The sequence below is a fragment of the Ochotona princeps genome, chromosome 4 (assembly GCF_030435755.1).
Source record: "Ochotona princeps isolate mOchPri1 chromosome 4, mOchPri1.hap1, whole genome shotgun sequence".
In the NCBI taxonomy this organism is placed as follows: domain Eukaryota; kingdom Metazoa; phylum Chordata; class Mammalia; order Lagomorpha; family Ochotonidae; genus Ochotona; species Ochotona princeps.
The window spans coordinates 17,761,611-17,778,189 of NC_080835.1; the positions used below are offsets into that span (position 1 = coordinate 17,761,611).

The 16,579-nt window shown below is 47.8% G+C and overlaps 1 protein-coding gene across 1 annotated transcript in view; it reads right to left on the reverse strand.

The window, feature by feature from the left end:
* The window catches only part of ALKBH3 (alkB homolog 3, alpha-ketoglutarate dependent dioxygenase), a 167,703-nt gene that overhangs the window by 95,126 nt on the left and 55,998 nt on the right, over positions 1 to 16,579 (reverse strand). The gene's annotated exons all lie outside the window — the stretch shown is intronic.

Genomic DNA, 16,579 nt, shown 5'->3' on the forward strand with positions numbered 1-16,579 from the left:
TTCAATAAATCCTCATAAGAGCAAGCACCTGTGTCGGAGCTTCACTCGCTGGATGAGGGACCCCGTTAATCTATGACATTAGATTGATGAGTTTAAGTCATTTCCATTCAGGGTTAATACAAATAGGTGGTAATTTGGTTCGGTCATGTTAGCAATGGGTTGTTCATTGATTTAGTCTTCTGTTGTTGTTTTACTGGGATGTTCTTCACAGTTGCCTTTGGTTTTGATGGGTGCTATTCCTTTTCTCTGTCAAGAGAATATCTTGAAATATCATTTGTAGGGCAGGTTTGGAAGAAGCATATTCTTTCAAATTTCTTTACTGTGGATGAATTTTATTTCATTTCCAAAGACAAAGGAAAGTTTTACTGGGCATGTTATCTTGGGCCAACAATTTTTTTCCTTCAGAATCTGGAATATGTCGCTCCATTCTCTTCAGACCTATAGAGTTTTCTGTGAGAGGCTGCATTTGAATCTGATTGTCACTCCTCTATAGGTCAGTTGATTCTTTTCATGTGAACATATATGTTTTTAAAAGATTTATTTTTATTGGAAAGTCAGATACATGGAGAGGAGGAGAGTCAGAGAGAAAGATCTTCTGCCCGATGATTCACTCCCCAAGTGACCGCAACAGCCAGTGCTGTGCCAACCTGAAGCCAGGAGCCAGGAACCTCCTCCACGTCTCCCACACGGGTGCAGGGTCCCAAGACTTTGGGCCGTCCTCTGCTGCTTTCCCAGGCCACAAGCAGGGAGCTGAATGGAAAGTGGAGCAGCCAGGGTTAGAACCGGCGCCCAGATGGGATCCCGGTGCGTTCAAGGCGAGGACTTTAACCACTAGGCCACCGCACCAGGCCCTTCATGTAAACATTTAAGGATCTTTTCCTTACGTTTGATTGAAGAGAGCTTGATGATCATGTGTCTTGATGAAGATCACTTTTGGTCAATCCTGCGGGGAGTTCTGTGCCCCTCCTGGATGTTGTTTCCCAACTCTTTCTCTAGATTTGGGAAATTTTCCCTTATTATTTCATTAAATGCAGTTGTAAACCCAGCTTCTCTTTCTGCACCTTCCGGGACTCCCGTAACTCTTATGTTTGGCCTTATAATAGTGTCTTTCAATTCCTGAATACTTTTTTTGACCTGATCCAGCTTTTTGTTTGTTTCCTCATGGTGACAGGAAATATCTTCTAATTTTGAGATTCTTTCTTCTGCCTCCTTCATTCTATTTTGGAGATTCTCCACTGTACTTTCAATTTGCTCTACTGTGTTCTTCATTTCTGATATATCAGCTTTCATTTGATTCATTTCCAGTGTGACATATTCCTTAAATTCCCTGAATGCCTGCTTTATGTGCTTCTCGTTATTGATAAGAAGTTTTATAACAAGTGTTTTGAATTATGTATCCCCCATTTTCTTGATGTCTTCTTCAGTGAACTCTGAGATTAGCAAAGGGTTTTGCTCCTTTGCAGGGGAATCTTCAATAATATTCATTGTGCCTCTGTCTCTTCTTTTGCTCTTGGTCATTGTGCTTTTGGTTAGCAGATTCTTCTCCTTGGGGCAGGTTTCTAAGCTCTATCACCCACAGGTCTATAGTTTGATTTTACTTATTGCAGTTGGTACACGGCTCTTTGTTTGCAGTCGCTTGTGTCACTCCCTCCAGCATGTTCCAGATCTGGGTTCTTATGTTAGATTTCCACCATGGTCTCCATAGTGCCTGCTCCTGGATCACCAGTCTCCACCTCCTGTGACACCATGCTGAGGCTGCACTGTTGTCTCTGCAATTTTTCTCCCACTTCCAGTTGGAGTAAGAACCAGGAATAGGGAGACAGCAGGTGTTCTATATAGCTAAGTTGTTGGTAATGCTGATCTTGCCAGAACCTGATGGTCGTTAGGTCTGAAGGCTGCATGAACCTATTTTGACCCATAAAATGCCATAGTCAGTACTATTTTCCTGTGGGACCAATGCAATTCAATGAGTTCTCACCAAGCTCAGCACATGCACAGTTCACTGTTGTCCCCTGCAGTCTTAAATTCTTTGCCACACTATAAGAAATGGCACCTGATGTGCCACTATTAGAGTTCTTGATCTGCTGGCTGTCAGGTCTGAGGGCTACCCACACCTGTCTTGTGTGGGACCTATAGGATGCCACGTTGCTGCAGTTCACTGAGTCAGAAATGAGTTTACTCCCAGCTCCGTTTATGCACAGTCCTGCCCCATAGCCCTTGGCTCCTTAAACAAAATGGTGCCTAATTTGGCTCCAGAAGGCGGACTTGGATGTGAAATTCACCCTGTTTTCCCACCGCCTGTCTAGGACCTGCTGCTCTGTCTGCTGCTGATCAAAGAAAACAGACCAGCAGTACGAGCAGTTCTTTGCCTGTGTTCACCTCCAGGGATCCCAGGTAACGTCCCTTCCCACCTGGTTGCTGGTGGAGTTCTGATTGCTGTTCACTAAATACCACTGGGTTATCAGTCACTGCAACACCATACCATTGTTTTTGATCTTTCTTGTGTCTGTCAGTCTCCAGGTACCCCTCTGCTGTTGTTCTGTCCTTTCCTATTTCCTGGAATATGTCCTCTCTACTTCACACTGGCTAATGTTTCTCTGTCTGTTTAAACATGTCCTTACCCTAGTCCACCATCTTGATTCCCCACAAGTCCAACATTGAGCTATTCAGGTGGATCATGGCATTGTACATATATAGGCAATGGTAGAAAGTTTGATATCCCCTTTCAGCAAAGTTTTCTGCTTAGGAGTCTAACACCTCATTGGTTATATTGTCCTTGAGTGTTTTATTCCCTTTCTAAAATATTCATTTGTTTATTTACTTGAAAGGCACAGTGTCAGAGGGAGAGAAAAGGAGAGACAGAGAGACCTTCCATGCACTGGTTCAGGCACCAAATGGTCCCAATTGTTGGTGCTGGGCCAGGCCAAAGCCAGGAGCCAGGAGCTTCTTCCAGGTCTTCTACCTGGGTGAAAGGGCCCAATGATTGGGGTTACCTGCTGCTTCCCAAGTGCACTAGCACGGAGCTGGATTGTGAGTGAAGCAGCCAACACTCAAACCAGTACCCATATGGGATGCTGGCATCACAGATGTCTGCTTTATCTGAGCAAGGTCCCCTCTAATATTTGATTCTTTTTGAACTATATTTTGAATTGTTTCCTTAATTTTCTTTTGAAATTGTCCATTATTAGTTATGTAGAAATGCAACCATTTTTTTGCAAGCTTTGATTAGAACTTAAAAATTTTCTACATTTATTAGCACTAATCATGTTTGTTGTACCTTTATGATTATGTCATCTGAGAATAGAAATAGTTTGACTTCTTCCTTTCGAATCCAGGTATCTTTTTTAATCATTCTGGCCTTGAACCTTTGTTATAATCCTAGAGAGCAAAGATAACAGTAGATGTCCTTGATTCATTCACTACTTCCTTTCTTCCCTCCTTCACTCCTTCTTTCCTTTTTTATTAGAAAGGTAGATCAGATTTATGGAGAAAAGGAGAGACAGAGAGAAAGATCTCCCATCTGCTGGTTCACTCCCTAAGTGGCTGCAATGGCGAGAGCAGAGCTGATCCAAAGCCAGAAGCCAGGCGCTTCTTCTGGGTCTCCCATGTGGGTGCAGGGTCCCAAGGACTTGGGCCATCCTCACTGCTTTCCCAGGCCACAAACAGGGAGCTGCCATTAAACCATTGCATTGGGCCCTTCTTGCCTCATTTCTGACCTCAGGTGGAAGATTCCCAGTCATCTATCACTGAGTTTGAAGCTATTCATTACATTGTTAAAGGTTTCATGAAGGTTCTTTGTCATGTTGAGGAAGTTTCCTTCCATTCATAGTCCATTGAGGGTGTTGTTTTTTTTTTTTTTTCCTCACAAAAAGATATTGGATGTTATGAAATATTTTTTTTTAAAGGACTTATTTGGGGCATGGCACGGTGCCCTAGTGGTAAAAGTCCTCGCCTTGAACGTGCTGGGATCCCATATGGGCACCAGTTCTAATCCCAGCAGCTTTACTTCCTTTCCAGCTCCCTGCTTGTGGCCTGGGAAAGCAGCAGAGGATGGCCCAAAGCCTTGGGACCCTGCACCTGCATGGGAGACCCAGAAGAAGTTCCTAGCTCCTGGCTTTTAGGTTGGCTCAGTTCTTGCCGTTGCAGCCACTTGTGGAGTGAATCAAAAGACGATCTTCCTCTTTGTCTCTCCTCCTTTCTCTGCATACCTGCCTTTCCAATAAAAATAAATAAATCTTTAAAAAACATTTATTTATAATCTTCCTTTCCAATGAAAGAATATTCACTTATTTATTTGAAAGGCAGAATTATAAAAATTTATAAGGCAGAATTTATAAGAATTATAAAGGCAGAGTTATAAGGAGAGGGAGAATCTGCTAGTTCACTCCCTAGAGGTCACAAACTTCCTCGCCACAGTCAGGACCCAGGTGTTCCATCCAGGTCTCCCGTGTGAGTGGCATTTTCTGCTTCTTTCCCAGGCCATTAACAGGGAGCTGGATGGTTAAAGGAGTGGTTAGGACATGCGCTGATGCCCATATGAGATGCCAGAGTCACAGAAACTGCCCTGCGCGAGTTTTTTTATTATTATTATTAATTACATTGCATTATGTGACACAGATTCATAGGCTCTGGGATTCCCCCATCCCCTCCCTGTGCCCTCCCCCCATGGTGGATTCCTCCACCTATTTCCAGTATTACAGCTCAAATTAAGTCAAGATTCTTTCGTTGCAATCATATACCAAGCATAGAGTCCAGCATCTTATTCTTCAGATAAATTCAACAGTTTCCTAGGGAGACCTTCTCTGGTCTGAAGGCAGAGCTGGCAGAATATCGCCCTGATCAATTAGAAGCCCCAGCACAACATCAACAACAATTTACAACATTATAGAATTAATTGACATAGTATTGAGTAATCAATACGTTATAACAGTGCAAGTTCTTAACCAGCTCCTGTGATTACTTCATTGATCCTTCAGTTTTTGTTTGTACTCAGCACCCGCTGCTATACACCTTAAAGTGGCTGTAGGGTACTATTCAGCTGTCTCATGTCTGTTTTCATTTTAGTATTTAGTTGTTTATTGTGTTGACGCATACTTTTGCTGAACTTGGTAGATTTTAGGATAGTCTTTTTTTTTTTTTTTTTTTTAATCTTAGGAGGTTTATTCCAACGGGGCAGGAACAGGGTAGAGGTGGTGAAAATCAGGAAAGAAGGGGAGAGGAGAAGGGAAAGAGAGAGAGCCGCACCTGAGGTGGGGCCTTTTTTGTCTGCCAGGTGTAGGGGGCGGGGATTGGGAGGGATTGAGGGCAGGCCCCAGGGGGTTGGCGCCTGCAGGTGAATGCCTAGGGATGATTGGCGAGTGGGCGGAGTTGGGGAAGGGGCTGGAAGATTGGGGTGGGATTCTCAGGTGGAATGCCAGGTTATATCTGATTGGTGGACCGGTGCGAACTTCATGAGCTGTGAGGAAGAAGGAATGGCGCCGGGTCCAGGGAGGGATATTGGAATAACTCCTTACATTCCTCCCTTTTGTTATATATAAAGGAAGAGGGGCATTGTTCTCTATAGCTTCTAGGAGCTGTTTTTTCTTGGCAGTGGTTGCAGCCTGGCGGGAGGAATGGGAGATGGAGGGACGCTTCTAGTCCTGCAGAAGAAACTGGTTAATGGTTTGATTAAAAAATTGTAAATCTAACCAGGCCTTTGTCTACAGTTGAAGTGCAGAACAGTTTTAGGAGGGGTGTGCAGAGAAATCTTCTAAATGCTGACTTCAGTTTTGTCAAATGCTTGCTTTTCCTGTCTCAGTTCTGAGGGTCACATGTTTTATTTTCCTCTTTGTACTCCTAATGTAGTGTATGATACTGTTTGGGATCTCATGTGTCATAATTTGTAATACTTTCCATATGCTCTTGGATTCAGCTTGCTAGTGTCTTGCTGTAAACCTTCGTCTAGACTCACAAATGCCATCAGTCTGAAGTTTTCTTGTGGTATTTTTAGGTAATGCTGGCCTCACAGAATGAGTTATTCTATTTTGTGGATGATTTTGGTAAGTATCGATGTTAATTCCTTAAATGTTTAATAACCAGTGAAGTCCATCTGGCCCTAGATTTTTTATTGTTTTTGAGGGGAGGTTTTTTGTCTTGTTTTGTTTAATTTTATCTTTGATGATGTTTACATAGTTGATTAGGGTGGGAAGTGTCAAAGATCATGGCAAAGTGGGTGCGACCATTGTTTCTACATTTGCTTTTTCTTTTTCCTGTATCTGGGGAAAGTGGGGAGAAAAGGGGAGAAGCCACACCCAGCCTCCCTACCACTTCAGTACCCAGGGATGGGAAATGGCTACCTGATATCATTCCAAGGTCCTCGATGTGGCGCATGCTCTAAGGGTTCTGCTCAGGTGGCTTTGATGGTTCTGAAATGATGTCGATCTTGCAGATCCAAAGATGAGGGTCTCCGTCCAAGGTCAGTTGGCTGACACAGTCCACCTCTGAGTCTCCATTCACCCAGAAATTTACTGTCACGCTTCACTGGGCTAGTTGACCAATCTGTTCTGCCCTCCTTGCTCTGCTGTGGTACCAGATGTCCTCTGCAGGCTCCATGAGCTTCTGGGTATGCCATCCATTGCTCCATCAAAGCCACTGAGGAGGCCCATGTTTTGACACATGTACTCCATTGTCAGACCACAGATTCTGCCACTCTCCTCATGGTTGGAGTTATAGGTCCAAAGCTTCATCTGAGGTGATCTAGGACCTATCTCTTGTATGTGTACACACCCGTACGGGGTCCAGTTCATTCTGCCACACACATTAGCCTATGTCCACACTGGTAGTTGTAATTGCTAGGTCAGATCTATCTCTAGCCCCATTTCTTATACAAGCCAATGGGTGCTGCAGCCAAGCCCAACTCTGTCCTCCACACACTCGGCCTCACGTACACCATCGGGAGTTTCAGCCCCAATCAGAGTGACCCCCAATAACTTCCACTGGGATGGCCTCCAGCCCTAATTTCTGTGCCTGCCAACATTTGCAATGGACTGTCCCAGTCTGTCCCACATCCCATTCAGCTTTTGTACACATAATTGGGTGTTAAAGCCTAACTCATCCCAATTACCTTCACCCTCCAGCTCACACTTATGCCAGCAGATGCCACCACCTATCTAGCCAAACCCACCCCTATTCCTGGTTCTCATGCTCACCAGTGGGAGTTGCAGCCCATCAGAGATGTGTCCACAGTTTCCCTACTGGATTGGATATTGAACTCTCCAGGTGGTTCTGCAGTCTAGCTTGACAGTACTTATCCCCAGTCTTAGCACTTGCCAGTTGATGCTATGGCAAAGCCCAACCAGCCTGCCCTTACTCTGGCTCATATCTGTATTAGTGGACACAGCTGGTTAGCCCAGCCTAGCTCTCCCCCTAGCCCAGTTCACATGCAGGCCAACAGGTGTTGTAGCCCTGCCCAGTCTGGTCTGCCCCCAGTCCCAGCTCTCATGCTCACCAGCAGGAACAGTGGCCCAGTAGGAGAGTCCCCATTACTGGAGAGCTCCCTTACCAGGCTTGCCACCTCCACCCCCTGCCATGACCAGGCCTTGCCTGTGCTGGTCAGTGCCATGACCCAGTCTGGCATGGCCCACCTCACTTCAGCATTTGCCGCCCAGACTGGTCTGTCTCCAGTTCCAGCTTGTGCTGGTGGGTGCTGCCATGCAACACATCCCAGCTAGCCCCCAGTCTTGACCCTAACATGAACTGGCTGGTACTGCAGCCTGACCCAACCCGACCAGGCCCATTCCATATCCAGTCCTCGATCTCAGATCTACCAGTGGGTGTTATGAATTGGCCCAGCCTGGCCTGCCCCCAGACCTGAACCATGTGTATGCTGGAGGGTACTGTACCCTGGCCTGGTCTGAGCTGCTCTTTACCTCTTGTGTTCACCTGCAGGGACTGCATCTTGACAAAGGAGTTCCCCAAGCTCCCCTATTGAATCTTTTCCAAGTGGCGGATCACAGCAGTGGGTTCTTCGCCCAGGCTGACTTAGTCCACTTCCTGTCATGGTAGAAGCAGTGGCCTTGCTGTTGGGAAGTTTTTGATGATTGTTACAATCCCTTTACTTGTTAAAGGCTTGTAATGAACTTGTTTCTTAAGGCTCATTTCCATGGCAATTTTAAAAATAAAATACAACTCTACACAGTTATGTGGAAGACACAATACCAACCCAAGAGGTTGAAAACTAAAAGCCAAGCAAAGATATACCAGGAAAAGAAAAATAACAATATCGTAATTTGATTATCAACCAAGGTGCAATTAGGCATCGGGCTCCTGACTTCAATGTTCTGCTATTGCGAATCCTAAGAGGAAGCTATGACAGCTCAAGTGGTTGTCTGCTACCATACAGGAGACCTGATTTCAGTCCTGAGATCCTGGCTTTAACCTTGAGAGTATCTCCATAGGTGGCTCTTTCTATCTCTCTACATCTGAAATAAACAAATAACTACTTAAGAAAAGATTTATCTATTTTACCTGAAAGTCAAAGTTACAGTCAGACACACACACCCACAGAGAGAGAGAGAGAGAGAGATCTTCCACCTACCGGCCCCAAATGGCCGTGATGCCCCAGCTGGGCTGGTACAAAGCTGAGAGCCAGGAGCTTCTTCTGGATCTCCTACGTGGGTTCAGGGGCTCAAGGCTTTGTATCAACCTCCCTTGTCCTTTCAGGCCATTAGCAGGAAACTGAATCAAAAGTGAAGCAGCAGGTCTTGAACTAGTGCCCATGTTGGATAATCCACCACACTGCAGGGCAGCCCCAATAAATAACTTTTTAAAAAAATCACTAAGCTTGCAATTCTTCCTAGCTTGCTTTTGAATTAAAGACTTGAATTCATGAGCCTGGCCTTTCATACTGTTGCAGGAGATAACTTCACTTATTATTAGTCAAGTCTGTTTGATTCCAGCCCCTGGAATCTATGCTCCCAGTCCCTGCTACATGATGGTTGGGGTGTCCATTATAGCTGCATTCCGCTCTTGGCATCACCTTGTTACAGGGATTAAGACAAGCATCATTGACTATGAGACAGCAGGACCAAGACAGTGAGAGTAACATAACCATGACTTACAGAACAAAGAAGTCTCTTTCTTATCTAGACGTTGGCTTCCTTCTAGATGTTGAGGCCACCATCTTGAGGCCTGGGTCCTCATTAGCCTGGTGGAGGCTGACCTACCAGCACATCAGGGTGTGGCTCACAAGGAGAAGGTAGGAAAGGTGGAAGAGGCATTTTGACAGTCATCAGACCTCACTCTAGAAACAGCACATAAATTTCTACTCTTCTTCCATCACCCAGAGCTTGGGCTCCTGGGCCCCACCAGTGTGTAACAAAAGCTGGAAAACAGCCTGATCGTGTGCCCAGAATAAACAAGAGAACAGATTACAGTGAATACCTGTTAGTCCGCCAGCCAGACACAGAGAATATAAAGAGCAACTTATTAGGAAGACTTTACCATAAATATAGTAAATACACTATATTCTCATGTTCTCTCACAAGACCATTAACAACTGCTATAACAGCTTTCTGGAAAGGTAAATTCCATAGAAAACATTATTTAGCCTAAATAAAATTATAGAAAAAGAAATGAATATAGGACCAGTGTGGTGGCACATAAGCTAATCCTCCATCCTGTGGCACTGGCTTCCTATATGGGCACTGGTACATGTCCCAGCTGCTCCATGTCCAATCCAGCTTTCTGTTTAAGGCCTAGGAAAGTGGTGGAGGATGAGGGTCCAGGTCCTTGGGACCCTGCATCCATGTGGAGACCCAGAAGAAGCTCTTGTGTCCTAACTTGGGGTTGGCTCAGCTCTGGCTGTTGCAGCCATTTTGGGAAGTGAACCAGAGATAGAAGACCTGTCTCTTTGTATAAAATCTGCCTTTCAAATAAAAATAAATAAATCTTAAAAATGAATAAATAAATCAAAATATGTATATATGTGTGTGTGTCTATTTATATGAGTGTATGTATGTATATAAAACCTTTTGCTTGGAGAGGTAAAGAAATACTTGGGAGGAAAATCATAGCCTTAAATAACTGTGTCATTACAAAAATAAAGAATGGTGGGCCCTAATGTTGCCTGTGGGGTTTTCACCAAAGGACAGCTAATCCATATACCTCAGGACACACAGAAGAACCCATAAGAGAGACTATTCGGGGTATGGGGTCAAGGTTAGCAGGTTCCTCTTGTTTGACCATGTCTAGATTTTCCTACCTGTTCTGGACAATGGGCAAGGAGCAGTTCTGTCAGAATCCTTCCCAGAAGAGCATAGGGCAGATTCAAGGTGTTCTAGAAACCAGCAGGTTATGATGGCACCCTGGCTGGGGTCCCAACCTTGCGGCAGGATGGTACTTGGGCTGTTATTTTAGGTTTGGCATGAATTATTCAGCAGGGAACAGCCCAGCCCAGAGTTTCTGGGACTCTCCTCAAGGCTTGGGGAAAGAAACAGAGGAGAGTTACTGACGTCTCCCAGCAGGCTCTGCTCTCTGGACTGCCGCCACCCCCCTCCCTGCCCCTGTCTGTACAGAATGGGGGCCGAATGCCTGATCTCTGTGTGCTCTGCCACCTGCACACAGAGGTCAAAGACCAAGTTAAATTAAAAACTGACAGCTGGAAGAGCCCTTGCGGTCAGAGGGAGGAAATTACTTGCTCTAGGCCACTGCAGGGGAGCAAGAGAGCCAGGTTAGAGTTTGGCATAACCCAGTCCCACTGCTGGAGCACATTTTGTGTGGGAGATCAGTGTCCCCCACCCTGACCAGGGCAATTTTCCTGTCATGAGAAAAACTGCCTGGGGCAAGGCTGGTGGGCAGCCATCTTCCTGCTTGCACAGAGATGAGAGAAAGGTCTTTGTCTAGTGTAAAGTGCAATGGGCAAGAGACCCAGCAAGAATTTGCTGGCCCTGGAAGGGAGGCATAAGTTTATTTCCCTGTTACCAAGGAACCTTGGGCACTGTCCTAACCCTGGGATGAAGGCAAGTCACATTGGTACCCAGGCTTGGTGCTGGGGGAAGGACTAGGGCATGGGAGCGACAAGGTCATGGTGCCAAGGCCCAGCCCTGCCTGGTGTGCATCACCTCTTGGCTGTCCCAGTGGGGATTAACTTGGGTTCGTGCTGTGGTTTGAATGTGCCCTCTAGAAAATTCATGTTAAAATTTGATGCCCAGTGGGGTGATGCTAAGAGGTGAGGCCGTGGGAATTGTAAGAACAACACTATCATGAACAGGTCATGGCCTTATGCAAGGACTGAACAGAGCGATCCTGGGCCCTGTTTTTGCTGGTCGTTCTTCTGCCATGTTAAAATACAGCATTTGTCCCTTTCTGGAGGGTACAGCCAGAAGGTGCCATCTTGGGAACAGATAGCAGCCTCACCGGCCACCAGCTCTTCTCTAGCCTTGCTCTTGAACTTCCCAGCCTCCGAACCATGAGAAAGAACATTTCTGTTCTTTTTAAGTGACCCAGTGTTCAGGCACACTGTTTAAGCAGCACAAATAGACTGAGATGGCCAAGACCGTACCCACTGCAGGGAGTTTGAGGGACCGAGTTCAGCCTTCTGAGGAGACAGATGCAGATGACAGAGGTTTGTGAACTATTAGCCATCTCCACTGCCGTCTGCCCCACTGGCTTTCCAGACACCCATGTGATCCATCTTCCAATAACACAACGCACACATCCAAGCCCCACATCCCATGAAGCGTCACTTCCAGATTAAAGTTCGGGACATCTCAGGATGAGGAAGCCCGTGGTCCAGGGATCCCTCACTCCCACTCCCACCCCATTCCTCCACCTCCACCCAGACATAGCAGTGGACAGAGGTAGAAAAAAAACACACTTAAAAATTTCCATTTGGAAAAAGGAAGCATGAACACAGTGAGAAGTCACGAGTTCACGGCATTAGATTCTGCTGCGGCAGAGGGGAGCATTCCTTGGTCAGCTAATCTGGTCAGCGGGTTCTGGGAGAGTCTCCTTTTCCCATCATCATCTAGGGCCACATTAGCCTTGAAGTAGGTGCCAAGAGGCCCAGCCTCCTTGGGGGGTGCTTTTTGGGGAGGGGAGTGTGGAGGGGGTCAATCCATCACAACCAGCAGTTCCTATTCCTAGTTGCCTTGGTAATAAAATTCCTCAAATACCTAAAAAGTTTCTGGTCTGCATGCTTCTTCTAGACAGTCTCAGGTGCCAGAAAAACCACACCCGGGGCTGTTTTCTCAGCAGAGGCCTGCAGCCTGTTTTATGACTGTTTCCTCCTCTCGATTTCATTTTGGCTACCCCGAAGAGACCCTGGAACAATCAAACTGGAGTGGGAAGATAATGCCCTTCATCTAACCTTGCTCCAAAGCTGGAGTCTTCGCCAGGCTTCTTGGGTGGCCTTTGAGAAAGATTCCAAGCAACAACAGTTCAAACTTTATCTGTCTCTGTGGCTTTTAAACGGGGGTGCCCCTCACCTCCATAAAACCTCACATCCCTTCCCATCTCCCCTGTCCCTTTTGTGACACAAGCAGTCACACAGAAGATTCCATGCATACTTCTCCAGGAATTATGGGTTCAGTTGGCACGTGCTCAGCCTTCAAAAGTGACACAACAATGGTTTTACCAAATGCTTGGCCAAGGGGTGCCAAGGGTCTCCAATATGCTTTCCCTCCTCACAGGCAGCAAAACCACTCCACTGATGCCTCACAGTTTAGGGTTGTTAGGATAATACCCATGTCCCATACTGGCCCTCTCTACTGATGATTGGAGAAGGTTGTCCTGGCAATAAGGACGCAGCAGTTTGAAGCAGACCTATATAGATGCTCTCACTGTAAAGTGCATGGTGACCATTCCAGATGGGCAAGCTGTTGGCTTGCACAAAACCATTCACTATGCCACACGGGAACCCAAAGGAATGGTCTAGGAAGCTGCTGGGAGCTTGGAGGATGTGCCAGTCCTGGTCTTCCAAGCAGCAGTAGCCATGGTGGGCTTAAATACGCACAGATGTCATGAGGTATAGTGAGAACTTAAGATTGAATGACTGAGTGATGGGGGTAAGGCTGAGCATAGACTGCGCCATGGGCTAAGAAGCTGCATGAAACCGTTAGGAGAATTCAAGAACGTTCCCGTCTTCCAGGAATGGGGCTCTACCTTAGCATCCCCACCAGGTACACACTGATGGGAAGCAACTCCTGGGGGGGTACAGACTTGGCTAATAGAAGGCAGAGGCACAGCAGCTCTTGATAGCTACATGCCAGCAGAGGATGCCTGTAAGCCCATTCTCACAAGAGCAAGAAGTTCATGTTCAAGAAACAATGCAGACTGTGCGTTTTAACCAGGCTCGCCAGTAACCTGCTGAGTGGCATTGGTCAAGAACTCTACTCCTCTACTTCCCATTTTTCTCATCTGTGAAACACCTAGGAAACCACATCAGAGTAAAAGTGCAGTTTCATCTTTCAGAAGCGGCTCCCACCTGTCCAGAAGCTTCCCCATCTATCCAGAACCCAAAGGGTCTCAGTGTGCTTCCTGAGAGAGGGCTCCCAAGTCCACAGCTAACCCCATCTTTCAATGCCACATCATATGGGTCTAGCACTGGGCACACACACAGTGGGCTGCAAAGGCCAAGCCTGCTTTTAAGGAAGTTGGGCCAAGGAATGCCCTACTAAATATCCCACAGGGTCAAAGAGAAATATTGAGGAGAAGCTGCTGGCCAGGGCCAAGATGACCACTGGTAATCTACTCTGGGCTCCAGCTGGCTGTGGGCTGAGCCCCAGATTGCTGAAGGGAAGGAAGTCCGAGTCCTCTTGGATGAGCCCATCAAGCCAGACGGCTGGGCAGCCTGCCTCCTCCGCCCAGGCACAGCCTGCACCCCAACCCCTCCATGTGTGTTCATCCTCCTGCCTTCTCTCTCCTCCAGTCCCCAGTCTCAAGAACAGTTCTTTCTACTTTTCTTCCTTCCTATCCTTTATTGTATAAGCCAGTCTTCCTCTCTTTTTTTCCCCTCCTCTCTCCCTTTTTCCTGTCAGACACAAAGCGCTCCCACTTGCTGGTTTACTCTCCAGGGCTAGGTAAAGCCAAAGCCCGAAGCCTGGAACGCAACTCAGGTCTCCAGTGTGGGTGGCATGAACCCCAGTATTCGACCCACCACCTGCTGATTCCCAAGGTCTGCACTAGATGGAAACACAAACTCAGGAGCAGGGCTGGAATTCAGACTGGGGTCCTCTGCTGTGGGATGTGAAAGCTTCGGCCGGCTTCTTAAATGTTAGACCAAGTAGCCACCTTCTCTATGCCTCGAATTCACCGGCTCCTGCTCCTGTTTCTCTATATCACTCCATATCTTCAATTACCCTCTTTCTCTGTGTCCCCGGACCACCTCATTCCCCCCGCACCCCTCTGTTTTCTGCACCATTGTGTCTCCCTTTAGCTTTCCACCTCTGTCACCTTTTGGTCGCCCAGCCCAGTGCAATGTGCCTCTGCTGGTAGCTGTGTGCTGCCTTGGCAGTCAGAGCAGAGCTAAGCCCAGGCAGTTTCCATAGGGATTCCCTGTGAGTCTCTTGCCCCAAGTCTGGCCTTCCTCTTCCTCTCTGTAGGGCACAGCCCACCCAGGGCAGTCACGCCCGGCCCCCATCTGGCCTCCTCCCTTCAATGCAGCAGCAACCCCAGCACCAGCTCCCTCAGCATCTCGGGGGCATGGTCTTTACCAGGCTTTTCTTCCTGATGGGATTTTCAGTCCTGCCGGTTACAAGGCTAGTTACAGTTACAGAACTGGGTACAAAGAAGACATCACTGTGATGTCAAAGAGTGGGATATTAGCTGAATTAAATGTGGAACATCCAGTCAATAGAATTTTATAAAAGTCATGATGATGCAGGGCCTTATGCACTGCTCTTAAACACAACCCCAATCGAGTGGAAAAGCAGGTTGCCAACAGCATAGGCAGATTCATCCCATTTTGTGCAAGGAAACAAACAGGCATGCTCATTCAACATGTTCACCTCTTTCTCGAGTGGTGGGAGTATAAGTGACTTGTGCTATATGAACTAACAGCTCTTGAGCAATAAAAAAGTAGACAAATAAAAAATTAAACAATTAAAAAAGTTCAGGGGATAGGCAAAAGGGGTGTGGAGCAGCCGCATGGCCTTTTTGCTCATCCTGGGGCAGCAAACATTTCAGGGTAGTGTTCCCAGCAGCTGTATGTTACAGGGAAACAGAGCTGACCCGCAGTGGCCACCAGATGGTGGCTGCAGTGGCTCCCAATGGCCGGGGTGGCCTTTGCTTGGGTTGTGGGCTTGAAGTTCTTCCAAGGGGAAGAAAGCTACCCAGAGGTTCCAGACATTCATGGAGCAGGTCTCCAACCCTTGGGGCACCTGAGCCAAGACGGGAAAGGAAGAGGTGCAGCATGAAGAGGAAGGGATAGCATGCGAGCCATCCAGCAAGTGAGGTCCTCCTCCTTGCCCCAGAGAGCCTTCTTAGAGGGAGAAGAGGCTGGGGCTGAGCTCAGGGGGCCACTCCTCCCACAAGCCCAGCTCTAAGACAGTCCAGCAGCCCAGCTGCTTCCTAAGACAGAGGATCTCCCAGTTCAGGGCTCCCTGCCACCCCCCTGCACTGGCCCCCTCCCCCAAATCTACGGGTCCTGGGCCTGTCCTCCCATCTCTGAGCATCAGGGAGGACATCCTTTGGCCCCTGTGTTTCTATTTTTGTGTCTTTGTTTCATTTCCTCTGCTTTCTGCTGAGCCCAGAGTTACAAGAGGCCAGGAATGGGGAGAGAAGGGAAGTTTAGATTCCCTGCTGGGCTCAGCTGAGCTAAAGGGTGCTTGTCAGGGGAACCACCCTACACACGCGCGCGCACACACACACACACACACACACACACACACACCAGCCCCCACCACCAGAGGGCACCCTAGTGTATGCACCCTAGAGCAGGATCAGGGTGGGTCCGGAATGGAGCAATCCTGGATGCCTGGGCTGGGAAGTGGCCCCAGGCGTGATACCTTCTCTTATAGCCCCGTTAGCCACCTGCTGCACGGTGACACTGTCACACAATCAATCCAGGAACCTTAGGGTGTAGACAGGGATGCGGGACGTCCCTGCAGGGCACTGGAGAGAGACTGGCTTGCTGTGCACCACTGCTCTCCCGTGGCCTTATCCCTCACTGCTGGGAGCATTTGCTCATCTGTAAACAAAGGCTGCGGGGTGGTGGGGGGGGGCGGCTGCTAACGTAGGGTGGCGCCCCGGGAGCCCTCCAGTCTCAGCCCAAAGACATAACCCTCCCTCCTGGCGGAACTCTGACACGGCAAAGGAGAAAGGGACCAAAGGACAGCAAGCCGCTGTGGCAGGTGCAGGTGCTCCCCGCACTGCGCTGTGTTAGCGTGAGGGCCATGGAGCCCCTCAGCTGGACGCCACAAATGTCCTACCTTGAATGGAACCCTGGCCCTCTCTGTAGTCCACCCAAATTTCCCCATGCCAAGTTCACGCTGACTGGTTCCAGAATCTCCCCATCATCACGGAGCCCCTCCCCATTGTGCCTCCACCCGAACCACTGGTGAAGGGGACCTAAAGACAGCAGTACCACTGTGGGGGGCTGGGG